This window comes from Rhodnius prolixus, unplaced genomic scaffold (genome assembly GCF_049639745.1).
Source record: "Rhodnius prolixus isolate KJV_2025 unplaced genomic scaffold, Rpr scaffold_4, whole genome shotgun sequence".
Lineage (NCBI taxonomy): Eukaryota > Metazoa > Arthropoda > Insecta > Hemiptera > Reduviidae > Rhodnius > Rhodnius prolixus.
Window position 1 is genome coordinate 26,102,438 of NW_027411614.1, and position 25,986 is coordinate 26,128,423.

At 35.8% G+C, this 25,986-nt stretch overlaps 1 protein-coding gene across 3 annotated transcripts in view; it reads left to right on the forward strand.

Moving 5' to 3' along the window:
• Positions 1 to 25,986, forward strand: part of LOC141456190 (chaoptin-like) — a 532,556-nt gene that overhangs the window by 222,769 nt on the left and 283,801 nt on the right. The window lies entirely within an intron of this gene.

Below are 25,986 nucleotides of genomic sequence, written 5' to 3' on the forward strand. Positions count from 1 at the left end.
TACAGTTTACAATTAAAATTAAAACAGTTAATTAATTACAATTATTTCTACAGTTAGTGCAAATAGTTACTGAGTGTATCTTACATATGTAATTTTTACAGTTACTGCAAAAAGTAGGATATTTATTGTCCCTTGTACTAGAGCATATGAGGCATCTTCTTCGTTTTTTAGGGTTAGGAATGTCTTTTTCATTTGTTGCAATCGGAAGAATTGTTGCGCCTTCTTCTTGCAGATAAATATTGATCCTCACCTTCAAATCCCGTGAGATCACGGTGCTCAGCGACCTTCTGATAATGACGTTTTGCAATAATTGATGCCCCAAACTTTTGAGGAAGGTGCGTCGGTCCATTTTGAAATTTATATTTTTACGTTGAGCATTATTTTTATATGTGATATACGCATTAATGTCTGACACATTAAGTAAGTGGTAAAAAATGGCCGTGGGCCATCTATTTGTTTTTCTTCCTACAGAATAATTTGCACAAAGTTGGTCATTAGTGTCTACCCCCTCCTTCGGTAGCATTATAACAGGTTATAATTTCGGGTTTATTTTTGTTCCCTGTTCCGCTGTCAATGGATTTATCGCTATGCATTGTAGATAACAAAATTACTGCTCTTCATTTTTTGGGTACATAAGACACCTTAGATAGACTTCGGTCACTCAACTCCCAGAACAATCTCCACGGACAATAGCTACATCCCCCTCGGCGGCAAGGCAACTTTGATACTTGTACAATATTATTAGTAGCAATAACAATAAAAAAAATTCCTTTTATTGAATAAAATTAAAGAATTACTTGTTTCGGAAACAGTTTTATTGGAGGAGAAAAATGTTACTCAAGGAATCACCTCGGGTCAGAACACTAAGAAATGAATGACACAAGCCGTCACCTCGGGTCAAAATTGCTGGTTCGTGCCCGTACTGCAGGCGGCGGGAAAAAATCCTATGCCATCTCAATCAAAATACGTCAAAAAGAGATAAATAAAAATTTCGCGAGCCAAGCCCTTATAGATATTATAATAGAAGACTTGAAAGTATGAGTCGGGTCAATATGACCCGACGTGACGGCTGGAGGGTTAAAAGAAAGTGTAGGGATGAGCAAAGATAAATTCCATAAACTGACAGGTTTCCTCCAAAATCATTGTTTGAAGAGCCTGGATATCTATAAGGTGATGGCACTTGCAAGTTTTGTAAGGATATTTTAGATTTTGATTTTGAAAGGTGGGACGGGACCTACGCCCCACGGCACCGCAGCCACAAGAGGCGTATTGTGCCTTCCCTCTAAGTCTAGTAAATGAAACCTCACCTTCTAAAAAGGTTGAGGACTTTCCCTACCAGTACCTTCTGCGCTATAATCTGCTTTGGCCTCAAAGTTCCAAAGATATCGTAGCGCAGTCTCTCGATTGCAACGCAATGGAACAACAAGTGAGAGGCCGTTTCCTCCTCTTCCTGGCACAACCTGCACAACGGTTCCGAGCTAATAAGCCCTATCTTGTGCAGGTGCTTCCCGAACCTGCCATGCCCCATGAATAGGCCAGTAACCAGGGTAATCTGATTTCTGCCAAAGTCCAGAGTTTCTAAGGATATAGAAGACATTGCAACACACTACCTGACTGTGACACCATTTCGCCAAAGAAGATTCAAACACCTGTGAAACTAGGAGTTGCTGGAGAAGATTCGGTCCCGGAAAGCCACTTAGATACTGGGTTATCTGCGACATCTTGGACTGAAATGAGTGATGTATTGTCATTCCTGGCGTACTAGATTTTAAATTTCGCAGCGCACTGTCAAACTCCAATCAAAAAAAGTTTGTCTGCAGGTAGAGAGAGCATTAGATCACATTGTTATTTAATTAAAGTAAAGTAAAGTAATCGCCTATTTTTTCAGGCGGGGCTTAACGTCCAACTACCAATTAGGTGTCGTGGACGGAGGCGATTAGCAAACATACTTTACTACAAATTTCTCATATTAACCATTAAATAAAATCCAAGGCCCTAAGACCGGGAATCGAACCCAGTACCACAATACATATTAGCTTCGCAGGTCTCGCCTCTAACCGCTCGGCTATCGTGGCGCCTTTGTTATTTAATTAGAGTTAATTTTGTTACACATTACTATTGTATAATAAAATTGATTAAAAGAAAAGTTTATATTTTTAAAAATTACAAAACATAAACCGCTATTTCCACGATTATCTCAATTTCCATGGCCATTGTACTCGGTTTTTCAAATTTGATAAATTGACAATAGGAAAAATGCTTTGGCCTTTTCCAAATTTATATGTTTAACTTGGAAAAAAAAAATAATTAAAATTCATAATTTTTACTATCTCCATTTTTCACTATTTAATTAACTTAAAACAAACTTTACCTTGGAGCAAACTGTTTGCAAATTATGTAAAAGTAAAAAATAAAACATTAAAAGCGAGTTCAAAACCAGCCTCTCTGAGATTTGGAAAAAATATAAAAAATGAAAAAGCCTCTTATTTCCAATTTTAATACACCCTAACGAGTATAGAATCGTTGATCCCAACCTTTGTGATATAAAAACATGATGGAAAACAGACCTGCTATCATTTTGCAAGCGTAGTACGTTAACTGGGCTACAGCAAAAAAAAGTCCCAGCATCCGGATAAATGTGTACTGCATACTTCATTCTTTTAATGACTTTTTTTGTTTTAATAACTATTGAAAAAATAACTATTGAAAATGAAAAACGCCATCGTTGAGGATTATTTTATCTTTGCTGGGATTTTATCAATATGATTTGTTAATTGATGAATCTTATATAATTTGTGCCTCATATTTTGATAAATTTCTATTTATTATTGCAAAAATACAATTAGAGTCATCCTTTTTAGGTTGAATTTATCAAATTCAGACGCTCAAAACATTTTACAAAGAATTAATTATGTCCCACACTTCTAACGAGTGTAAGTAACTCCTATTTTTTCAGGCGGGGCTTTACGTTCAACTACCAATTAGGTGTCGTGGACGGAGGCGACTAGCTAACATATTTTACTGTAAATTTCTTTTATTAACCATTAAATAAAAAATCTAAGGCCCAAGACCGGGAATCGAACCCAGTACCACAGTGCATATTAACTTGGCAGGTCTCGCCTCTAACCGCTCGGCTACCGTGGCGCCTACTTCTAACGAATATAATAATATCATCAACGAGAAGTCGTATATTTCTAAAATATGAAGCTGAAACCCGAAAGAGACATTTGTAGATACTGAGATTGGTCTCTGCGTGGTCCGAAACGTCAAAAAGAATAAAAGAGTTAAACTGTGGAAAGTGGCTCTTATAAACGTAATTTCATAAACCACACGTTATGTCAGGGTGGTCTCAACATCGCAAGAAAGCATTTAATTTAATTATAATGTCTAATTTTTGAGAAAGTGAAATAAATTGGATAGAAAAGTTTACATTTTGAATAATTCAGCGACATAAAACATTCTATTTGAACTATTCAGATATAGTACTGCAACCCACGGGCAACAAATTGTCACAACACAGACTCGCACTATTAATATGGTAAATAGTAAACGCGACTCACAGACTCATCGGTTTTGTCGTTACGTGTTTTGTTTGCCCAGAATGGGGTGATGGTGGAATGTTTAACTAATTTGTTCCAACAGACTGGGAATATTCATATTTAACCCGGGGAAACAAGCCATATTGGCTTGCTAAATGGAATGCTACATGTACTCATTCATATGTTATGACAAGTTAATTTATTAGGCTTTAAACAACTTTGGGTAATGACGCCTTTGATCCTGTTTATATTTAGGATACGACAAACTGTAACATAACAGATTTCTTGGGTAAAAGTGATTAATTGATAGATAAAATAATTTTGTTGATTTGAAAATGGTTAATGTAGTTTTATGTAGCCTTAAATGCCTTGAAAAATCATAAATAAATAAAAATTAAATTCAATAAGTTTTACCAGACCACCAATTTGGTTTCAGGCATCATCATAGCACTGTTCAACAATGCCATCCGCTTGTTGATGCTACTTCTTCAGCACTGGAGAGAAAGGAGTATTGCTCAGGGGCATTCTTAGACGCAAGCCAGGCCTTCGATCGTGTTTGGCATCCTAGATTACTGTTTAAACTAAAAAAGAATCTTCCCTCGACATACTACCTCATTTTGCGCTCCTATCTTTCAGATAGATTCTTTCAAATTAGTACTGGCTCAGCAATCTCTTCTTTCTCGACAGTGGAGGCGGGAGTGCCGCAGGGGAGAATACTTGGCCCCGTTCTCTACACAGTATACACATCAGACATACCTGTACAACCCTCTACACTACTCTGTGCATATGCTGACGACACAGCCATACTAGCTACAAGTACACATCCTTCATCAGCTTCATACAAGTTACAGACACTCTTACATAAAATAGAATCCTGGACCAAGAAGTGGCGGACTAAAATGAACTCACAGAAATGCCAGCATTCCACTTTTACTCTCCGGCGGGGCTTCTGTCCACCTGTCCTCTTCAATAGCAATCCTCTTCCTACAGATCTGGTGCGCTACCTTGGGCTCTATATAGACAAACGACTCACGTGGAACCCACACACTAGAATTAAAAGACAAGCAATGACAAAACGTGCTAAACTGCTTAACAGAGTACTTGGACGACGCTCCAAATTGCCCATAGAACTCAAACACTTAATATACAGTACTATCCTCAAACCTATGTGAACTTACGGACTAGAGCTGAGGGGACAAACATACGGACTGTACAGTCATTTCAATCAAAATTACTCCGACAGATAGCTGAGGCTCCTTTCTACGTGACTAACCTCGTTCTTCACAACGACCTCAACATTCCCCTTCGTACACCAACTCACCAAGATTAAATATAAAAAATTCCATACTGCTCTCTCCACATGCTCCAATCCTCTTGTACAGTCTCTCGCCTCCTCTGACATCCCTTACAATCATCTTCGCAGACTGAATCGCCAGTGGCCCCGCGACTTCCTTGAGGTCTGAAGATCTAAAGATCATTATATCCCAAAGAGAGTGCTACCACTGAGTAGTTTCTCTCCTCCCGCTCTTCACGTAACAATTGATCTTAGTACTTCCTGATTTACTTATTGTATATAGGTAAATACAGATTGTAGATAACTTTATAAATTATAAAAAAAAAAATCAATATGTTCTAATTTTTTGAGAGGACGAAAAGTGCGCTAATTGGCAAGGCATCCTCCTTCTTAATATCGTGCTCAAAAACTTCTCTATAAACCTGAAGAGGCTTGCTGGATATTCTAAAGAAGTACTTGGTGAATACTAAGTAATGTTGATTTCGGTCTGGAAATAGCTCGCCGGATAAAATATATTCAAGATTCGGCAGATAATGAATTAGTCCTGTATGCATAATGTTGACTGTCAGCCTCTTTTTATCGACTGCAACCTAACCTTTAATAACCTCCATAAAAATAAAAACCTTCTCATGAATTTAAAAAAATATTGGAATCTTTCTTAAATTGGCCATATTCAATCGGATGCCAATGAATGAAATGCTAAAGGAAGGATAAGCAATAAAGTTGGAGATTCATTCAATGTATACAGTCTGATGGAGGTTAACGCTTCCACTACCGAAGGCGTGCTCTCAATACCCAAGCTTCCTTGTCAAGTAATATCCGCTTTGTTGCTGAGATATCACCTTCCGCCTATTTGTTTGTAAAGGCTAAAATATTTCTTTATATGTACCCTAAAGTAGTGATGGTTTTTTGATCCCTTTAGTCAGAGATGTACAAGCAACGCATCCTATGCGAAATAATAAAAACTTAACTCCACTACTCTGTTCACCGCATGTTATTTTTTTATTAAATTTAAATAATTGGGCAAAAAAGTGGAGAGTCAAATTCAATCCTCAAAAGTGCGAACAGATAACTTTTACTCTGCGTCGTAATTCTTGTCCCTCTATAAGTTTCAACTCAATCCCTCTTCCTTCTGCTAATTTAGTTCGCTACCTTGGGATGTACAGCGACAAAATATTAACTTGGAATCCACACACTAAACTGAAAAGACTTGAACTCAACCGACGAAACAAATTACTACTGCGACTAATTGGCAGACAATCTAAGCTGCCACTGGAACATAAAAGATCAATGTACAACAGCGTACTTAAATCGATCTGGACTTCAGGACTTGAACTGTGGGGTTCAGCCAAACTTTCTAATTCAAAAAAGATCCAGTCCTTCCAATCCAAATGCTCCGTCAGATTACTAATTCTCCATTTTATGTCTCTAACTCCACCCTCCATAACGATCTCAAAATCTCATACGTAACTGACGAATCTAAATCTAAATATAGAAAATTCTTTGACTCTCTTCCATTCTGTACCAATCCTCTTGTTCAAAATCTCGCCTCCAAAACAATTCCAGATCGTCTTCCACGACGATTGAAACGCTGTTGGCCTCGTGACCAGCTTCAATAGTACAAGAAACTCCAGCGAGAGTGTTGCCGGTGGGCAGCTTCTTTCCTCAAGCTGATCCTGTCATGAAGTCTTCTTTTATCGTATTCACTCATTACATTTTATTCTTTGTAGATTGTGAATAGCCAATAAGTTAAAAAAAAATATTAATAATAATTAGTGGCTAAGGATTTACTAGTTACTAGAGATGGGGCGAAATCCGATACAAACATCCTTGTAGTGACCCCCGGATTACTTCACCTTGGAGAAGACCATCAGTGACGGTAGGATAAACTTGCCCCAAAAGCAGAATTGTTGGAATCCTCAATCTCACCTCTGTTCGTCTTGTGGGAAGCCATCCGCCATACATCTTAGAAGGATGTTTAGAACAAGAGGGGGATCTTACAACTCTAGAAAGTGGTTAACCCTGACTTTATCGGGAAGTTAGGTGGTACACCAGGAAGTAATATTATCCTAATAGGTCTGAGTTTGTTGAGCTTTAATTATCATCGAGCCTCTTGCAAGAAGTTTTTAGCGTTGGTTAGTTTCTTTGGTTGGTTGGTTAGTCTTTTCAGTTTTGTGCGAGGATTCCTTGACAATCGTTGGTCCAGGTACATTCAGGTTGAGTACAGTTGGTACTGGAGTTTGTTATGGGAGCTAAGTTATTCGTCTCGATGTGTAAATGCTGCATATTTTGATTCGGTAACTTTAGTTTTGATTCGCCATTTGTTAAGCTAGTCCTGTAAGTAGTTGATTTGGATTTGAAGAGCCCTTGTTAGCAGCAATGAATATTTGGTTAATTTTTCAAATTTCTAGACGCGATAAAACTGTACTGTGTTTATCGGGTACTGATTAAATATTAGTAAGTCCAAAATACGCCAAACTAATTTATTCTTAAAGTTTTTCATCTCTCCTGTAAACTTTTGGTTTTAGCGATAGCAAGGTTTTGTAGGTATATTTTCAAGATAACTTAAAAGAAACAGATATTTCCAGGCAAATGCGATTTCCATCATTGTCGCAATACTTTACTTAGAATTAGAAAGTAAAACATTGACATTTAATGTAAAAAAAGTAAAATAATTGCCTATTTTTTCAGGCGGGCTTTACGGTGTCGTGGACGGAGGCGATTAGCAAACTTGCTTTACTGTAAATTTCTTTTATTAACCATTAAATAAAATCCAAGGCCTAAGACCGGGAATCGAACCGAGTACCACTATACGAGTACATATTAGCTTCGCAGGTCTCGCCTCTAACCGCTCGGCTACCGTGGCGCCATTAAAGTTTAATGTTAAAATTATTGTTGTTCATTCTTTTTGGTGACTGATTTATAGTTTCAATAGGATGAAAAAATAATTGCCATTTCAGTCGAGTAAAATTTATTTTGCCGAGCTTTCGACCTAGGGACTAGGTCATCTTCAGGGCTAGTTTAGAAAGTATTACTTTTACATTTCAGGGTTGGTGTGTCTTCTGTCTTGTCTGTTCATGGACTATGTACATGAAATGTAAAAGTATTACTTTCTAAACTAGCCCTAAAGATGACCTAGTCCCTAGGTCGAAAGCTCGGCAAAATAAATTTTATTCGACTGAAATGGCAATTATTTTTTCATCCTGTTAAAATTATTGATAACAAAATCGCTTAAATGATAAAAAGTAATGATAAAAACCCATCTCAAAGGGGTCTGTAGCTAACAAAAACGCTATTTTACGAATTAATTTGATAAAAATGTTAACGCAGTTTAGAGTACATGAATATATTACGCTCAATCGATGTTATTCAGTTCAGTTCACAACTAGTCATCTCTCTCTCTAAATTGAATCTGTATTGAATCTATTATGTCCTAAAAGAGGCAAGTTTATGGTGCTGAATGCTGAGATATTTGCCGATTTAATCTAACCAATAGCTTTTAGTATCAAGCAGATTGTGGTGGCATTGAATTTAGGGTGCCAACTGTTCCCCAATAGGCTGATAACAAAATAATAAATAAAAAAAAAAATAGTGCAGTATCACTAGTGAGAAAAATTCAATTAAAATTTAAGCCTGCGCCATACATTCGCCATATATGGGAATGCATTCAGACGGCTTATATTTGCTGGAGCCAAACTTGCCGATATGAGTTTTGTCGAAAGTAGATATCGGATCCTTTATTAAATTTCCATCCTAAAATATGAAAAAAACCTTAAACAGAACTTGTTCAAATTCATTTATTTTCGTTCGTGTTATACTAGTGTTTGAAATTTTGCTATGGAATTACTTTAAAAGCTTCTTTATTCTCTTTACCAAACTTCAGTAGCAGGTCCGTCAAGAATAATTGGTTATTCTACTATTCTGAACGTAGGTATTACATTGCCAAATGCATCTACTATCAATCACTTGATTGTCTAATACTGTCCTGTAGGACAATTGAATTAGGGTTGATCGCTTAAAACTGCACTAATAATAATTTTTCTCGATGACTAGTTGCTTCTAATAATTTTTAACTTGTAAAATATTGCTCACAGAAAAAAACCGTTCAAGTAAATTTTTCTTTAAAAAAAATAGAGGACTCTAATTCTTAAATAAAAACCACACCGCCCCATTTGAAAAAAAATGAAGTAGGTGCCCGTATCTCGCTTCTGGAAGCACCGAAAAAAATTTACAAATTAAATTTGGATTTCTTACAAAAAACTAAATGGACACGTATTTTTTAGTTTTTTTTCTAGCTGTCTTAGTTAGTTTCAGAGAAAAAGTCGTTATCCATATATGTAGTTTGGAGGCACCCTGTATATAATTTTATTTTTGTGTTTAGAGTTTTAAACAAGCACTAATTAAGCACAGTTAACAAAATGGTGATTAAATATTTGTTCAATTACGATTGAAGTTTGAACTTAGTACACTAATCTATCGATCTACCAAACTGGGCTAATCATTTACTTGCTAATTATTGCTATTATTATTTATATTTATATTAGCGAATACTGGATTCAAATTCCGGCTTCAAAACAAGCTTCTGGCCCTTAGAACCCTTAGAAGCTCTTCCTAGGAGCTTCTTGCAGCTCACTGTTCGGTGATGGACAGTGTTGTAACTATAGGATACTGTCTAAACAATGCACCAGCCGGCGAATAACCTAAGATGTTGATGCACCTTAAAACAAATAAATATCACTGTTCATTATTTTTGGTGACTGAATCATAGTTTCAGTAGGATGAAAAATTAATGCCAGTTTCAGTCATTATAAACTTTATTATGCCGAGTTTTCGACCTAGGGACTAAGTCATCTTCAGGGCTAATTTACAATGTACTATTTTACATCAGTCCATGAACAGACAAGACAGAAGACACACCAACCCTCTAATGATGTAAAACAGTACATTGTAAATTAGCCCTGAAGATTACGTAGTCCCTACGCCGAAAGCTCGGCATAATAATGTTATCATGACTGAAACTGGCATTAATTTTTCATCCTATTCAAATAAATATCTATGGGCACCTCGCAGATATTATTTATTATTTCGTGTATAAAATAAGATTTAGATATGGAAGGTAGACAATATTTTAAGCGCAGTGATATGAGAATCTGTAAACATTTGTCTTAACAGTATGATTTATGAGTGTTCATTTGTTACTAAGAATGAAGTATTTAACCAAAAACGCAAACCACACACCCGAATGTGTAGAATGAAGTAGCCCGAAAATTGAGTTGTTCAATGTGAGGAATGTTTGTGTGGAAGCCACGAATATATCTGGGTTGTCCTCACAATGCATGGTCTCACCCCGAGGCAATCCCGCTTAAAACCTCGTGGGACTTCCAGACAGCCTTTTTCCCTCTCATTGAACGGTTTTTAATTCTGCCACCCGTACATCAGGACAATTTATTACTAAAAACTCGTTGCAAGCATTTCCTACTGCTTGAACTCCATTAATCTAGTCCCCTTCGGGACTAAGCCTTCATATATTATCTTTGTCAACGTTGAGAAGTTATCTTACAGTATTCCACCTGGGATCGCAACGTATCTCGTCCAAATACAGGCCTTCTTTTTAAGCTTTTTTTTTTCATTTATCACATAATATTTATCTTAATATTTTTAGACAATTTTCTTTTGAATATTCACGCATTTTAATACTTAATATCATAAATCCACTTACGTTTTTTTACACGCATTTTACTTGCGATCGTGGAAAATAAACAAATGAATAAAAATATCAACTCTTCCATTCGCGCAGTTTTCTTGGGAAACCCTCTTTTGAAAAACTTTTCACCCATTTTTATTTCCAGATTTCATTTATCAGTGATTACATTCATTTTATAATTTTCTGAGATTCACAAATAACTAAATGAAAAACAAAAATTTTAAATCAATTGTACGAGGTGTGGCTATTAAATAACAAGACTGATGCTGCTACAGAAGAACGCCAAATCCTAACGACCGACAGCTGTGCAGTGTAAAGCCTTCTCTATCGATTGCAGCGTCTCATTTGTTTGTAGAGAAATCTGTCTGAATTAGTTGGTGTTTGTTTCTTTTTGCTGAAAACATGATACGTGATGTAGTAGAGCAACGAATTGTCGTGAAATTTCACATGAAACTTGGTAAAACCGCTACTGAAACTTATCTTTTATTAAAAGAAGTTTATGGCGATGAATGTTTATCATGTGCGCAATTTTTGAGTGGTTCAAGCGTTTCCATGATGGCCGAGAAGAAGTCGGAGATGATGACCGCCCGGGTCGCCCTTCCACGTCCAAAACGGATGAAAAAATCGATTATAATTAATCAACATTACTACCGTGAGGTGCTTGCTTGAAAGAGTTAGGAAAAAAACGACCCGATATGTGGAAGAACAAGTCATGGGTTCTCCATCAAGACACACTGAATTGTCTGTCAAGACGTTTCTAGCCAAGTACAATATCCCAGTTTTAGGCCATCCACCTTATTCGCCTGACCTGGAACCATATGACTTTTATCTGTTCCCCAAAGGCAAATCTGCATTAAAAGAAACACGATTTCAGTCCGTTGAAGCTGTGAAAGAAAAAACGGCACGTGTCATGCAGGAGCTCGCAGAAAAAGACTTCCAGCACGGTTTCGAACAATGGTAATAAAATCGCATGGAGCGTTGTAGGGATAGGGGAAGGGTGTATATTGAAGGAGATAATAACTAAATATGTTTAAATTTATAATAAAATGTTTTATAGCAATAGTCTCGTTATTTAATAGCCGCACCTCGTATTTTCCAATTGCGTACCTCTGGGACGAGGTTTTCTACAGAATCATAATCGCTTTCATGTGCAAAATTACATCTGCATCTTCAGCTAAATATTGACCAGTTCTTCAATTCACCAAATATCGTGCTTGCTTTATTACTATTGTGAATACTTCTTCTAACATTTAATCAATCGTAGAAAATAATTTACTTAAAACTTATAATTATTTGCAACTAATCAACAGCTAGATTACCTACTATTACCATTTTTGGAAACAATAAACATCAATACATAGTTATTTATTTAACAAGTGTGGAAAGTAGTACTTTTCCTCACGCGAGGCAGGGTTTGCACGCAGGAGCGAGCGAAGCGAAGCGATGCGAGTGCAAGTGCAAATTGCCGAGTGTGAGGAAAATACTTTACACTAGAGTTAAATATTATATTTTTTCTGCAACCATTAGATTTATTAACTAAAAAAATTAAAAATTTCATTTTTACATTCTACAAAAAGTAATTTATTTATTATAAACATTTATTGTTATATTACAATTATTTACATTACTTACGTATTTACATTACTTATTACATTTTCTGCTGTTTCTTTTATTGATGGAGGAGTGTTTTCTAAACAGGAATCACTAGAATCCATTTTAAATTTCTATAAGGTAACACTATAACCTTTTTAACTGTTATAATTAAAAGTATCTAATTATTTATTAAAGTATTATTTTTATTTCTATATTCCTTTCAATTTTTATTTTATCGTTTAATATTCGTTTTTTAATTATTTAGTTACGTTAAATAAGCTTATTAAAGTTTTACAGAAAATATTTATGTTAATAACAAAACTTCTTATATCAAGGAAGCACAATAAAGTTTTTCCACTCACTAGTGCGGAAAGTGACACTAATGGGAATTTCCCCCCACTAGTGTGGGAAGTTGGTCATTACACAGCTGATTTTAATTGAGTAATGAGAACTTCCCTACATGGTTGCACAAAAAAGAAATAATTTGTTAAAAATGTATCAATTTTAAACGGTTTCTCATTTGTTTATATTACTAAAGCTCACGTTAAATAATTATTCTGAATTCAATAGCCTACCTAACATCTTCGGATCAGTCTTTTCATCTAAGTACAGTGTGTGAAACCCTTTGAAATTATTGAAGCGATTACGGAAAAAAAAATATTGAATACTAGGATTATGTATTTACGTTCGTTTTAAAGATAACAACTTCTTATTGAAAAGGTAATTTAGAATCAATTGTTGTTTAAATACATTCTCACTGTAAAGTTGATAAGTTTTTATTCAATCTTTATTACAAACATTACTTATGTATACAAAATGTTCTAAATAAGTGGTAATGAAAGGTTGAATTTTGAAAGAACGAACCTTAAATTTAAACAAATTTATTGAGCACTTGTGGCAACTTCTTACACAAGAGCAATTAATAACTAAGGTTTTTTTGTTATTTTTGTATAATTTATAATCATTTATTGGATTTATTTATTGCATTGCTCATAAAGAATTCGTCTTACAGCAAGAATTTGACAAAAGATTATTTGAACATGGTACATAGTTTAGTCTATTCAAAAATTAACAAAGTTATAATCATGAAACAAAAATAAGAATTCTTTCGTACAAAACTAAAAAAAGCTTATAAACTAGAACACATCGCAACTCATCATTATATTTTTATGTTGAACATATTTATGCTTTTATTATAGAGAAGCATTCTAATTACCAAGATAATCGAATAACAAACAAAATCTGTAACATGGCTATTGAATATTAATAATCATTTTTACAATATAATAAATCACAAATTAAAATTATTGAACTCCGCAGATAGTAGGAAAAAAATAATTTTTCAGATGGTTAAACTAAAAATAGTGAGGTAACTGCTGTTTCTTTACTTATGTATTAAACATAAACGAAATGGGACCAACAAATTAGTACACTTCTGAACTAAAGATGTTATTGCCTTTATGATTTATTTAGCACAATTTATTATTAAGTTCATAAGTTCTTTTCTCTTTCTCAACCAAAATAAATAAAATAAAGATAAAATAAATATTTCTACGTCTAAATGTACTCATATATTTAAAGCATTATGATTATTCAGATCATAGATACTATTTCATATTTATAATAAATAAGTAAATGGGTTAAAAAAAACCTAAAATACTCACTTGAAACATGAATGATGTGAATAAGTCATAAAATTTAATGGATAAAGGAAACTGAAAGCCATAAAACATAAAAGAAATGGCAATGCAGTTAGTGTTCCTGTCTTGTTATGGCTCTCCGCCAGCTTTGCTTTATCTGGCTAAAAGTTTTCTTTGGAATTGGTGATGAACCAAAGTTATTTACACATTTTATGATGCTGGAACATCATAATGCAAGTTTCTGAAATAAAAAGTAATAACAGTAAGATAAAATTCGTTGCAGAGTACATAATAATAATAATAATAATAATAAGGGAAGGGATTAGCTATGAGGTTAGCATACTGGACTCCCACGCGGAGGTCCCGGGTTCGAATCCAGCAGCTGACCCTTAGATTTTCTCTTCCTAGGAGCTTCTTACAGCTCACTGTCCGGTGATGGACAGTGTTGTCTGTAACGAGAGAACACTGTCCGGAGGCCGGCAGTGCACTGGAAAAAGCTCCGGGCGCTAATGACCTCAGCTGTTGATGCGCCAAAAAAAAAAAAAAAAAAAAAAAAAAAAAAATAAGGGAAGGGATTAGCTATGAGGTTAGCATACTGGACTCCCACGCGGAGGTCCCGGGTTCGAATCCAGCAGCTGACCCTTAGATTTTCTCTTCCTAGGAGCTTCTTACAGCTCACTGTCCGGTGATGGACAGTGTTGTCTGTAACTAGAGAACACTGTCCGGAGGCCGGCAGTGCACTGGAAAAAGCTCCGGGCGCTAATAACCTCAGCTGTTGATGCGCAAAAAAAAAAAAAAAAAATTTGTGAACACACACCATTTTATTTAATTCATAGTAATATTATAAGGAAAGAATTAGCTCTGTGGTTAGCGTCTGGATCCCCACGAGTTTGAATCCAGTTCCTTAGTTTTTCTCTTCCTAGATGCCTCTTACAGTTCACTTTCCGTAACGAGAGAACATTGCCTGGAGGCAGTGCGCTGAAAAAAGCACCAGCAACAGATAATACGCCTTAAATTAGAAATAAAATTAATAAATAATAATAATAAAGGGAAGGGATTAGCTATGCTGTTAGCGTACTGGACTCCTACGCGGAGGTCCCGGGTTCGAATCCAGCAGCTGACCCTTAGATTTTCTCTTCCTAGGAGCTTCTTACAGCTCACTGTCCGGTGATGGACAGTGTTGTCTGTAACAAGAGAACACTGTCCGGAGGCCGGCATGCACTGGAAAAAGCTCCGGGCGCTAATAACCTCAGCTGTTGATGCGCAAAAAAAAATAAAATAAAATAAAAATAAAAAGTGCCCGGCATTGCCCTGAAAAAAGCTCTGGGCGCCAATAACCTCTGATGTTGACGCGCCTTGAATAAATAAAAAAATAAAAACTACAAAAAAAAATATCAGAAAAATTTACTAATTAACAATTAGTGTGTTAACAGTGTTTTTTAAAGATAAGAAGAAAAACAAAAAATTGAAGCGAAAATGAATAAAATGAACCTCGGAATTTCCGAATTCTAAAAACTAATAACATTATTGTTATTTTATGAAACAAAAAACTCCCAATTACAAAAGAGATGCAAAACAAGCATTATAGCTGAAATAAAACCAGAATAATTTTAAATTAGCGTTTTCTTTACCAAAATTTTAAATAATAGCAATTCATTTAAAATTCAGAAAGCATAGTTGATAAATTGTATGCGTAGATCGCTGCTTGCAGTTTAGTTTTTTCAGCGGACCACATTAAAAAGTTAAAATCAAGGGTAATTGTATTGTACTGTTTCTTTTTTTGTGATGTCAATGGCCAACTGTCGAAGATAAAAATGTAGAACTGAATGATCTACTGAACTCGAGGGTGTGATATTGAAGTTTGAAAGGCAATACATATTAAGTAAGACAACATTGTGACTACAAAGTTTTCACAGAACGCAAAAGTGGAAAAATTAAAACTTAAATGGCAAGTATGTAGCCCTCAATAAGTAATCTCTTTAATTGGCAATATGTTTTGGATGAAATAATTGCAAATGATACGTCTACAAGGTGTTAAAATTGTTTAAACTTGCCTGGAATCTAGCGTCGGGCTGCACAAGTTATATGATTGTCAAATAAAATAGGAAAAAGTCCTCCATCTCACCTACTTCACCAGCTTACAGAAAATGAAATTAAAACAATCAATCATTGTAGCTGTCAGTAATGCGTTGAAGAGAGAGACAAAGTAAATCCGCCTAACCCAATTTATTGTTTTTCAATGTAACCTGCACCGGTCTAGAGAACCAACAGATAACCTGGCATAGCTAATGATAGACAAAAAAAAAAAAACATTCATCTGGCTTTACAAAAATCACAATTTATTGGGTTTTCCAATAAATTTTGGGTTTTAGAGTCAGAAAATAATCTAGGATAATCCTCCCAAGTTATTCTGGGGAAAAATAATTTTTGTTTATTCGACTTGAAAGATGTTTCTACCGTCAGATTGAATGAAGGATCAAACAAGTTATTTATTTCAATATTTGTTCTGGCAATTACAGGTTTTTAAGGTTGACATTGGGCGCATTCAGCAGACAAGAGCGCTACCAGATCGCTCCCAAAGGGAGCGCTTTATTTCTCTGAACGCTCTGCTACTAATATAACCTAAACATAACCTTTTTTCGAATTAATATTTGCGAGGAATCGGTCAAATAAAAAACAACTCGTCTTTTAAATTAAAAGGTGCTAGGCCATTTCAAAATCTGGTATTTATTAATCATATTTCAATTTTTCAACTTGTTATCAAAGAGAAAGAAGAGCACGCGATAGGTCATTTTTATGTATTTTTTCATCCCTTTTCTACTAAAAATATTGCCAACGCAGTAAAGCTAGTATTTTTCTTAATATCGGGAAATAAGTCGTTTTCCGAGTGATTTTTCTAAGAAAAATCAAATGTTAAGAGCTTCAGTTGTTCTCAAGCATACACGGAATGACTAAAAAATAATTTTACATCTGTTACAAACAAGTAGGTTTAATAATTATTTGGTAATTTTGGGAGAGTTGCGTTTAATTACCAAAAAAATTGGAAAAATTTCAAAATTGTTTTTATAAATAAACGTACTTTGCTAGTAGCGATCACCGCTCCGTCGAAGTAGCATAGAAAATTTCCGCTCCATAAGATGGCGTCCGCTGCCACAACATGTTGTGAGAGCGATGCTAAAAGTGCGCCATTCAGCGGATAGTTCCACAGCGCTCTTGTCTGCTGAATGCGCCCATTGGTTTTCTTGTAGCTTCGAAGTTGTACGGTGAAATTGAATCAAAAGTATTTAGGGGATATTGAGGTAGTTCTTTGTTTGTTATTAATGTAAAACTCAAGGTTATACGAGGGTCGTTTGAAAAGACCGTGCAAAAATAAAAACTACCTAATTTTTTGGGGTAAACCTTTTTTATTTTTCAACATAGTCTCCTTTTAAGCTTATACACTTCGTCCAGCGCTGCTCAAGTTTGTTGATCCCTTCCGAATAATAGGATTTGTCCAAGTCTGAAAAATAGTCATTCGTTTCTGCAATCACCTCCTCGTTTGAATAAAATCTTTTTCCCGCCAGCCATTTCTTCATATTGGGGAACAAATAGTAGTCCGAGGGAGCCAAGTCTGGAGAATAGGAGGGATGTGAAACGAGTTGGAACCCTATTTCCATTAATTTTGCGACCACAACTGCTGAGGTGTGAGCTGGTGCGCTGTCGTGAAGGAAAAGGACTTTTTTGTGGGCAAATCGTGGGCGTTTTTCTTGCAGCTCGGTTTTCAAACGGTCCAATAACGATGAATAATATGCACCTGTAATAGTTTTACCCTTTTCCAGATAGTCGATAAGGATTATTCCTTGCGAATCCCAAAAGACAGTCGCCATAATCTTTCCGGCCGAAGGAACGGTCTTCGCCTTTTTTGGCGCAGATTCCCCCTTGGTAACCCATTGTTTAGATTGTTCTTTGGTCTCAGGAGTGTAGTGATGTATCCATGTTTCATCCACAGTGACGAAAAGACGCTTAAAGTCCTGCGGATTCTTCTGGAACAGCTGCAAACCGTCCTTGCAACACTTCACACGATTTCGTTTTTGGTCAAGCGTGAGCAATCGCGGCACCCATCTTGCGGATAGCTTTGTCATGTCCAAATGTTGATGCAAAATATTATGTACCCGTTCATTCGAGATGCCCACAGCACTAGCAATCTCACGCACCTTCACTCTTCTGTCATCCATCACCATATCATGGTTTTTTTCAATGATTTCCGGAGTAGTAACCTCAACAGGGCGTCCAGAACGTTCAGCGTCACTTGTGCCTATATGGCCACTCCGTAAATTTTGAAATCACTTATAAACTGTTCTAATCGAAGGTGCAGAGTCACCATAATGTTTATCAAGCTTCTCTTTAGTCTCCTGAGGCGTTTTGCCTTTCATAAAGTAGTGTTTAATCAACACACGAAATTCTTTTTCGTCCATTTTTTGAAAATCACTCGACTTCCTCGATTCAAACGAATGCCAAACACAAAGAAATAGACCGATCTGGCTGAAACTTGGTGTGTGTTCTTCCAAGAGATGCTACTAACTAAACATAACCTCGATACGCGCCAGTGGTGCTATCTCTCTGACTTTGCACGGACTTTTCAAACGACCCTCGTAGTTGAAAAAAATTATTTATTGAGCACATTTATATAAAATCAAATATAATCCCATAAAATTAAGTATTTTCATCCTGAAATTAAATTAATGGGATTTGTTTTCAACAAAAATGGCATGATCCCAGATAGCGATAGGTTTATAGCAGTTAATAATTTAAATGTTCCAGCTTACAAGACTGAATTACGAGTAATTGTGTTTTTAAATTATTTAAGAGCATTTGTTAAAAAATGTCCTGAAATAATTGCATCATCTAAAATTGCTTTTAAAAAATGACTGTGAATGTAATTGGACTATTCGACACACCACAGTGTTTCAAGTCAGTCTAAATACCATTATTTGTGTAAATGCCACATTAACGAGCTTCGATCCGAATCTGGTTCTTCCGATTATGATTATTGAATGTGACGTTTCAAAAGCGGCTCTAGGTTATGCCTTACCTCAAAATGGAAAGGAAATTTGCTATGAGTGAAGGTCATTAGACATTAATGACCTGGATTAGGCCCAAATTAAAGAAGAACACGCATGAGAAACGTTGCACAATTTCATATTAGTTCTATAGATGAACTCCTTTGATTTTTCTATGAAAAAAAAAAAAAAATGATAGACTTAAAGGAATCAAAGACTTTAAATTACAATGTCCCCCGCAGAGGTGCCTGTTGCCTGGTGGTACTTGGAGAGCAGCGTCCTCATGGGTTGCCTCAATCGCTCAGTACACCATGTACCCTCGCCTGAACAGTAAAAAAAAGTAAAGTAATCGCCTGTTTTTTCAGGCGGGGCTTAACGACCAACTACCAATTAGGTGTCGTGGACGGAGGCGATTAGCAAATATACTTTACTATAAAGTTCTCAAATTGAACAAGTAAAACCCAAGGCCTAGACCGGGGAATCGAACCCAGTACCACAATACATATTAGCTTCGCCGGTCTCGCCTCTAATCGCTCGGCTACCGTGGCGCCGTCACCAGAACAGTACTCAAACATCTAAACCACCTAAACACATCCTACAGACCAAGGCACTAACAGGATACACCCTAGGGCTACCGTTCTTAAGAGAGGAGCAAGTCCGATTGCTTTAAGGGGGTACCCCCATTGGACATGGTGACGACCAATCTCTCACACTCTTTAAACTACCCGATTTCGAAAGCTCAGGATGAACCAAGAAAAGCTGGAATAAACGGTTCTAAAACTGTTCTAAACGGTTACTACTTGGCAAACGTCTACTGGCTAATAATTTTAAGATTGCGACATGGAATATTTTATCGTACTACAGACCTGGAGCCCTGAATGTGCTCCTAGAGCAAATTAGAAAATATCGGATTCCGGATTAGGCAAGTTTTCCGGAAATCAGCGGATAGATTTCTTTCACTAAATATGGAATCTATTTTAGTTATTATATATACGTATGGAGACGAGCTATAATGCAACCTCAAATAACTTTGAAAGCGAAATTACAAATATTTAATGCCGCTTCGCGATCCATACTGTGTTACGCAGCCCAAGTGTGGGGAACCCAGCAATCTCAGGAAATAGAAAGAGTCTTGTGGTTTTTCATAAAAAAGTTGTTTGCTTTGCCAAATTTTACGCCATCTTATATTCTCCATCTAGAAACTGGTCTGGAACCTATTTTATTCTATACTTTGGTTTTAAATAGTCGTTACATACACAAAGTGTTAAATATGGACCAATTAAGATTTCCTCGTGTGGTTGCGGAAGGGGTTTTGAGATTGGGCATATCATGGGCTGAGGACTGGGAAAATTTGGCTGCACAGACCGTAACTTCTTTGAGTTTTGGCAATTTGGAAAGAGGAGCCCTCCATTTAAAATTTCAATCTATTATCTCCAGGCTGAAGGAAACTTTTGCTTTGAAGCAGAGAGAAAGAGCTCAGGCATCCCGCCGATATACTATTTATAAGCTACTCAATCATCAGGTTAAATGCGCAAATTTGGTTGATAAAACTGAAACGGAAAATCGTATATCGGATATACGTTGGGTCTTTAAGTTAAGGGGGGAACTGCTGAACTCAACCACAAGCCTTATAGCCTGGATGTCCAGGAAGAATGTACTCTCTGCAATTACAGAGTAAAGGAAGATACGTTCCACTTCGTCGTACAAAGCCCTATTTTGGCCCCATATAGACTGTCGGTATTTGGGGACAGATTTCTGTCATATGATTTCTTTCTCAATTTACTGAATGGTCCAGAATGGTCTCACTTAATCAGATATGTGACGGCAGCATGGGAATATAGAAAACTAATAAATAATGAATTCAGCTAATGAAGTATATTAAAAATATAAATATTCATATATATACACAGGGTGTCCCAAGCTATATGGATAACGACTTTTTCTCGGAAACTAAGATAGCTAGAAAAAAACTAAAAAATACGTGTTCTCTTAGTTTTTTGATAGAAATCCAAATTTAATTTGTAAATTTTTTTCGGTGCTTCCAGAAGCGAGATACAGGCACCAACTTCATTTTTTCAAATGGGGAGGTGGGGTTTTTATTTCAGAAATAGATTCCTCTATTTTTTTAAAGAAACTTTTACTCGAAAGGTTTTTTTCTGTGAGCGATATTTTAGAAGTTATGAATGAAAACATGATTCTTATAAGAAATGTCAAAAGGATAATATTATAACGGTTTTTTGATTGAATAAGAAGAAAAGTACTATTTTATCATAAATTTTACTCCTCATTAATATTACAGATCATGCTCGAAATGGCCTCCACCATTAGAGATGCATAGACATGCACTTTCCTGCCCCTTACTGCCAAAGAAATAGATTCAGCTTTAACCGACTTACAGGCATCTATTATTCTCTGCTTTAGTTCATCTACAGATGCAATTCCGGCTTGATTCTGATACACCTAGATTTAGAAATGCTTTTAGATAAGCAGAAATAAGAAAAGAAAGAAAAAAGTTATGAATAATCGCCTTGTTTTTCAGGTATCCCCAAAGGAAATAGTCCATAGGTGTCAAGTCCTGTGAGAGAGGTGGCTACTGAATAGCCCCCGTGTCGATATAACATGCCCATCAAATTGCCTATCGAGATATCTCTTTACATGCCTCATGGTATTATATCGACATGGGGGACGATTCAGTGGCCATCTCGTTCACCGGATTTGACACCTACGGACTATTTCCTTTGGGGATACCTGAAAAACAAGGTGATTATTCATAACTTTTTTCTTTCTTTCCTTATTTCTGCTTATCTAAAAGCATTTCTAAATCTAGGTATCAGAATCAAGCAGGGATTGCATCTGTAGATGAACTAAAGCAGAGAATAATAGATGCCTGTAACTCGGTTAAAGCCGAATGTACTTCTTTGGCAGTAAGGGGCAATTGGCAGGAAAGTGCATGTTTATGCATCTCTAATTGTGGAGGCCATTTCGAGCATGATCAGCAATATTAATGAGGAGTAAAATTTATGATAAAATAGTACTTTTCTTCTTATTCAATCAAAAAACCGTTATAATATTATCATTTTGAAATTTCTTATAAGAATCATGTTTTCATTCATAACTTCTAAAATATCGCTCACAGAAAAAAAACGTTCCAGTAAATTTTTCTTTAAAAAAATAGAGGAATCTATTTCTGAAATAAAAACCGCACCTTCCTATTTGAAAAAATGAAGTTGGTGCCTGTACCTCGCTTCTGGAAGCACCGAAAAAAATTTACGAAGTAAATTTGGATTCCTAACAAAAAAACTAAGGGAACACGTATTTTTTAGTTTTTTTTTCTAGCTATCTTAGTTTCCGAGAAAAAGTCGTTATCCATATAGCTTGGGACACCCTGTATATACGTATACATTACATCTCAGGTCATTGGCACCGGAATTATATTTTTTGAGGGCAAAGTTGACGACAATTCAACAATAATTAAAATTTGCGATGAAATATGAAAAAGTCATGATTAGAGTAGTTAGTTTGTTTTACTTCAATTATTTTCTTTTAATTAACCCCCTTTCATCTCTCTTGTCTAAGATTTAATTAAGGAGCGAATATAGTTCGCAATTTGGTGGAGATCGCTGAAAATAATAAGAACTTCTTTTCTCAATAGATTTTTTCAGCGTTAATTAAATATTTGACTTTAACAGCAATTCTCCTTTTATATCTGTGAATGTAAGACGACATCATTATCAACAACAAGATTAGGCCTTTTAACGTAGTTATTAACCTTAAATATGATAACCATAAAGATCTGATACAAAACAAAAAGCACATAACATTATAAGAAAAATATCATTAAATACTGTAACAAAATATACAAATATGTAGATGCCGAACATTGGAGCTTAAAACTTTTGGCCATTCCATCTGATTCGCGGGAAACCCACGCTTCTTTGCTCTCGAGGGAGATGTGAGCCGTTCGCTGCGCAACTCGATTAACTCCACAAAACAGGAAGTGGAGAAATGCGATGAAATAATGTACATTGCTTTTTAAAATTCCGCTTACTATACAGGGTGAACCAGTAAGTAATGTCCGTAGGCCTACTGTGTGTAGTACATCTAAAGTTGAGTTCAATAACGTATTGGCCAACTTCATATTTTTCTCTGTTCTTGAGTGACGTCACTTTAGTTTTTTTTCTAAAAGAATCAATCAATTAAAATATTATACTGTGGGTTTGGCTTAAACTAAACATGTATATAATCACGACGACTTATCCGCTTCAAGTATATAGTCTATCGTAAGGAGGCTATTTCCGTAGAACCTAACTCAAGTGTGCAGTACTTGTAACAAATGTTGCTACACACTCTAAAAGTGTGCTAATCCTAAATGAATTTAAACCTAAGGTGGGGTTGAAATACTTTAATCTTTATTAAAATTTATCACTCTAAAACTGTGATTGAACCTAGTGCTTTGACACTTAAATTAAAGTTATTTCAAAAAGTAGAGTTGAACGATTTGTGCAGTGAACAGTTCATATTTGTACATCGTCAAAAGCGCTGGTTCACAGCTAATCTATTCCATAAGTATGTGAATCACTGCTTTCTGCGAAGATCTCTTCGTTTCGTCAGAGCCGACATTTTTATTTCTTCCCTTATGTTTTCGCTTCTACGATGGTCCAGCATCGTGCATTCTGTGACCACCCTTAGAAAGCGCTTCTCCATTCTTTCGAACCGTAGTCAGAAATCTTTTGTATGGTCCATGTGTAAAATATTCGGAAGGGACATCACTTTATAAAACTTCATTTTGGTATCCTTGGACGCATTTCTCTGCTGGGGGAGTCGAACTAATCAGATTGTAAGATGCTGCGAGTGTCTCCAAGTGAGTGATTGCAGGTAATCGTAACAATGGCAACCAAAACTGGTAGTCTGCAAAAACATTTCTGGTAGGACAGTTGTATAAGGGTTGATCGTCAAAAAGTGCACGAAAAAGCGTAACGTTGAAAAACACCCAACTTTGACAATTTTTTTCTCTTTTTCTACAAAAGATAAAATTCCCAAATTTTCTTTAAAATATAGGGCATTTTCTCATATATAATTGTAATATTAAACGAATTTAAAGTATTGAAGTATTTTATATATTTGTAGATGTATATTCAGCTTTATTTGGTCTTATAATACGACTTGTATGTCACAAACATCTGCTTCCTTCACTCAAGAATATTCTTATTGAATATCGGCAGCTGCCTGGTTATAAAAATGTCGCAATCTTTCGACATGTTCGTGCCTTGTGAAATAAGAAATAATTCTTTTCAGAAATAGACACCAACAACGACAATAATAATAAGCTTGGCTAGGGACAATGGGGTTTAGTTCAATTGGCAGGACGATGGACTAGTAAACTTGGGGTCTTGGGTTCAAATCTAGGCGCGCTAGCAATTAGATTTTCCACTTCCTACGACCCCTGCTCACTAAACGGAAATGGACATTTTCATGTCTGTATCCAGAGAACGCTCGGGTGGCAGTGAAAAAAGCTCTGAGCGCCAATAAACTTAGATTTTGACCCCCCCTTAAATTTAAATAATCACAATGCTGAAGGTCCAGCAGTATTCCTACTAGTAAAGGAACTGAATTAATGTCTACTTTCTAAGGCGGGGACTTATCGCCCCGTCGTTAACAACCGACGTTAACTATACGTTAACTAACATGATGTCGTGGTCTGAGGCGGATAGCTAACATAATGTACTATAAATTCCTTTTATTAACCATTAAATAAATTCTAAGGCCTAGAATGGGAATCAATGCCAGAACCACATTACATATTAGTACCTTGTATTTCTGTAAGCAGTTTGCTAACAAAATTAATCTAATTTATTCTGGAGATTTTAAAATTATGATCTAATAACCTCTAATCCGTCGGTTGGCATCAAAGTTTAGCGTCACATAAAATGTTTATCTCAAGCCAATCTTGTTTTGGTACACTGGACAATCTATCCTCACCGCAGCTTTTTCATACTTTGCAAAGAGAAAGGTTCAATTTCAGCTCAATTTTTGCTCCCTTCTCGATCTGACAAAAATAATATCAACAGAGTATGTTTACGGGCAACAGAACAAAGTGCTGTTCAGACTGCTGCCAGTGAATTTATTATCATATTAATGATGCTGGTAGGTATCTCATTATAAACAAAATTCTTCTGCTACAAACAGCCAAACAAGTATCTGCGACTTCCCAATCAAGGTTAGTAAAATTTTGAGGTCTATTGGGTTCGGAAAAAATTATTTTTAAAAATATGAACTGTTTCCATTTAAAAATAACTCAGAGGCGAAATAGTGCAAAAAGATGTACCTACTGCAATTTGTTCCCACCAGAAGGCGTGACGGTAACTTCAATAAAAATCCCTCAATCGGTACCCCCACTGCTTTATTTGAATTTTAATGAATTTACGCTTTTTTTTTTCCTTTTTTTTGATATCTTGCTCTCTGCAATACTTCCAACAAATTGTTCCATCCTTCATTACACACACTCATCGTATACTCCTGCTGGTTCTACATTTATTCGAAAATTTTTCCATGGCGTATTAATTATCGAAAATCTCTACTTCTATTGTCTCTAAATTCCTATTTTCTCTATACAGGGTGATCCATTTAAAACGCACCAATCGCTAATAACTTTTTAGGAAAGCGGAATTCCGGAAAAAACCCACGAAGTAAACTATATGTTTTTTTTTTGGTCTGTTTTTCGAATTTTCCATCCCCGATGTTATATCTTCAATTTTAGCGGAGTTAAGGCCAAAAACCTGTTCGGGGTTTCATAAGGGCCACTGGCTTATGAAAACTACATAAAAAACTGTGAAAAATGACGTTGACCCCGTTTCGATATCCCTAATATTTGTCGAGATATTCAAGATCAAAGTTACAATTTTATCTATTCGTGATCGGTTTTCAATATTAATTTTCCACCAGAAATACACGTCTTGGGAGGTCCTCTGACTGCAAAAAGTGTTATTTGTGACGCAAATAACAAAAATAATAATAATTGAAGATTAGGGTGTTTCATTTTTCCGAAGTTGTGAGTATCACACAACTTTGCTTGCCCCCTGAGTCAAAGTATTACAAAAGATATATATGCCAAATTTCAAGAAGATTGGACAATGATTAGAGGTTGCACACATTACGTATCTCAAACTAGCTAATGAAG